Source organism: Hordeum vulgare, chromosome 6H (assembly GCF_904849725.1).
Source record: "Hordeum vulgare subsp. vulgare chromosome 6H, MorexV3_pseudomolecules_assembly, whole genome shotgun sequence".
Lineage (NCBI taxonomy): Eukaryota > Viridiplantae > Streptophyta > Magnoliopsida > Poales > Poaceae > Hordeum > Hordeum vulgare.
This window is the reverse complement of record NC_058523.1, coordinates 269,629,105-269,632,930: the sequence shown is the minus strand read 5'-3', so window position 1 is coordinate 269,632,930 and position 3,826 is coordinate 269,629,105.

The following is a 3,826-nucleotide window of genomic DNA, read 5'->3' as shown; positions in this document are numbered from 1 at the left end:
TCCGTCTTATTGTGACGCACCTAAAAGAGAGAGAGAGGAAAAAAGTATTAGTAAAGGGCTCAAGAGAGCATTAACAATGAATTGCATGAGGCATGAAGCAAACCACATACCCAGTTCTCGCCAAATTGGATTAAGTTGACGCTCCCTTGATGGTGTGGCACACCAACCATTTTGCCATGACTCTCCTTGGCCTTGTTGTGGCTGGCCTCCCACGTTTCGGAGCACCACTGATCCACCAAGGCCTCCCAACAATCCATCTTATCCACACACCATCTCGAGGGGACCTAAGTTAATAAAGAGATATTTGAGCGCAACACATAAGAATCAAATGAAGGAAACAAACTACAAGGCCTTCACAATATGTAATTACCTTCATGTAATGCTCCTTCTCCATCTTGGAATCGCGGCACTTCGCCTTGTCCTTCCTAATACGTCGTAAGGCATAGTAGTCTCAAACTGCCTGCACCCAAGCCTCGTGCCGAAAGTTTTGAAGTAGGCAACAACATTCGGTTTTGATAACCTTTGTTGCTTCCTCCTTGTATCCCTCCTCACACCTCTAGTAGGTCTGCAAATGAGACAACAACGATTATTACAATAACTAGCTATGGTTGATTGACAATTGTGTAAAGGAGAAATTACCCAGAACTGTCGGATCACCATGTCGGCCCTCGTGTGGCACAAAACACCATCGATCTCCACCTCCGGCAGGGCCGGGGCACCCAAGTAGTGCTCCCAGGTCATTCCTACCTCTCGCTCCCGACCAGGGAACATAACAAACCCCGGGAAGTTTTGACGACAAAGCACACTAAGGACGTTGTTGGGCTTGCAGACAAATTAAAGCCAAAACATTAGATATTTGAGAAAATGTGAAGGCAAAAGTTTAAATAAGAGTAAATTAACTTACTTGTCTCCATTTGGCTTAATCGATCACCTCTGCTCTCGGGTCGCCGGCACGAGCGGGAGCCCCGAACTACCACGCTGGTAGACAGTGGCCCCCTCACCCAGCTCCTCGTCGCTATCAGCATGGCCACTGGGCTCAGGCTGACACAGATCAGCCGAGGTATCCCACTAGATCTCTGGGGACGTACCCTCATCCTTGCTTTGCTCCGGAGTCGCCTCGAACGAAGCCTCTGGGACACGAGTCTCGTGGGTCGAAGGCTCGTCGACCTGAGGATCGTTGACCTGAGGCTCATGAACCGGAGACCGTGTAGCCTCCACCTCAGATGAATCCACCCAAGAAGTCATGTGCTCAGGTGAATCAGCTTGGGGTGGCGGCGAGGAAGGCATCGTAGCCACCGCCCTATCTCTCCCGCGGCCACGTGTACCTTTAGTACAAAATAAATACCAACATGAGTAATAAAATGTATATAAATACCAACAAGAGTACAACATAAATACCAACATGAGTAATACCTTTAGTACCTCCCGGCTTCGCGGGGGGTCGACCTCGTCTCACGGGGGCCGCGAGAGAAGAAGAGGCGGCCACTCCATGCAGAGTAGACAGCAACGCTCTCCAAAGAGGCGAGGCAGGAATGGAAGTACCCATCCCACCACCTGCCGACGAAGAAGGAGCCCCGGAGTGCTTTCGACCCTTTCCCACCATCTTTCAACACCTGTCATGACAAAGCATAAATGAAATTAGTACAACATAAATACTAACATGAGTAATAAAATGTATATAATTTAAGTGTATCATCATCATAAATACCAACATGACTAATAAAAATTGAATACCTAACGTGAACTCAAAATTTATATATAGTAATAGTATATCTCACATGAACTAATAACAATCGTGCTCGTCTATATATGCTTCGGGGTAAATAAATGCATCATGATCATCACTATCATCAATAAATGCATCATCATCATCACTATCAGGAAGAACATGTGGAAGGCCACCATTATGTAATCGGTCAAGAAGTGACAGGTCATCCGCAGTAGTAGCCTCTTCTTCCGGCTCTTCCTATTCGGGCTCACGGGTTAAGACGGATTCACTATCGCTGCCTACTTCAATGTTCTGGGAGAAGTAGAGCTGTTCTTGAAATGTTTCTTGGACATACGTGTTTCTTGGAAGAATTCTCCTTCATATGTGTGTAGGTTAATGTGAGGTTCATAATCCTCTTCATTGAGGGCAGGTGGTCCAAAATTTGGCTGCACTTCATAAACGACATCCCAACCTTTCAGATTTGGATCTGTTTGGCAGGCCCATGGTAGATAGAAAACTTGTGTCGCCTGTTGAGCCATAATATAGACGCCAGGAACATCTAAGTGGGTGTTTTGTTTGATTTCGACTAGTCCTATATGTTCATGAGTCCTTCTAGTCTCCCTCGGCTCAAACCAATAACATTTGAAGACTACGACGGTCGGTGGGTTTTCACCATAGAATAGAAGTTCATAAATTGCTTCAACTCTTCCATAATACTCGCTGCCTCCTTTGCCGATAGCAGAGACAGAACAATTTGTAGTCCTTAGGTCGGTCATAGATAGCTCTTTGCCAAAGGTACAAAAGTGATACCCATTGATGTTGTATTTGTCAAATGAACGGACCTTATATTCAAAACCATTAGCGACTTGTCTCAACTCGGCGTCCATAGACTCTGCATCAGTCTACAAGTTTAATACGAAAGAATGGATGCATTAGCCGCAAATTTTACCAAGAAATCAAATGGTCCATTAATTGTAATTAATTACCCTTTGTTTTAACCAAGAGATGAAACTGGGATAGTCGCTTCCATGCTTTGCGAGAAGCTCCTACTCTTCGACGGAATCCTTTTCGATGACCGCTCAATCCGAGAATTCGGTGGCGTATCGACTATATCAACTATCCGGGAATATGAGTAGTTCAAAGGAATTAGAAGTTGCGGAACAATAATTTACCAAGAACTTACTCGATGTACGGTCGCACTTCTATTAGGTTGGTGAAGATATACAATGAAATGGTCCGCCATTCTTCGACATCAAACGATTTCCCTTTCGAAGCACCGGATGGTGCAAGCTTCCCTTTGAATAGGCTGAGGTTGGATCGACCTTTTTAGGATTGCCATCATTGTACTGAGGCTTCCGGTTATGCAAATGATGAGTTTTGGCTTCGTAGTGTGCTTTCACGAAGTTTGCCGCCTCGTCAGTAATGAATGCATCGGCCATTGACACTTCAATTCTACGTTTATTTTTACATTTAGCTCAAAGCGTATTCAGCATCCTCTAAGTTGAGTAGCACCATCGATTTTGAACGGGCCACCCCAATCGTGCCTCGGTCGGGAGATGCAAAATCACATGTGACATTGGATTAAAGAAGCCCGGTGGAAAGATCTTTTCTAATTTGCAGATCAACACCGCCGCCAACGCTTCCATTTCATCTAGCATGCCAGGCGATAGTTCTTTTGCACAAAGAGAACGTAAGAAATAGCTCAGCTCTGCCAGTACTAGCCATTTATCCTCAGGGATAAATCCATGCAACATCACCGCCATTACCCACTCAATCCATATGTGCCAATCATGACTCTTGAGACCAAATATTTTCAAATTCTCAAGACTCGCTCCCCTCTTTTAGCATACCCGTCGGGAAACATCAACCACATTTTCACTCACAATACCATTTCCCTCATAGTTGGCTTTTCAAGATTGAACCATGCCTTTGGCTTCGCTATGCTTTGCGTTCCTTTCCGTTGTCGCAAGTTTTGTGACGGTCTATCACATAGAGCCTCCAGGTCGATTTCTAGCCTTAGGATTATCTTTTGACTTTCCCTCTATGCTGAACAATGTACCAAAAATGGCCTCCGCAATATTCTTTTCAGTGTGCATCACGTCGATGTTGTGTGGGCAA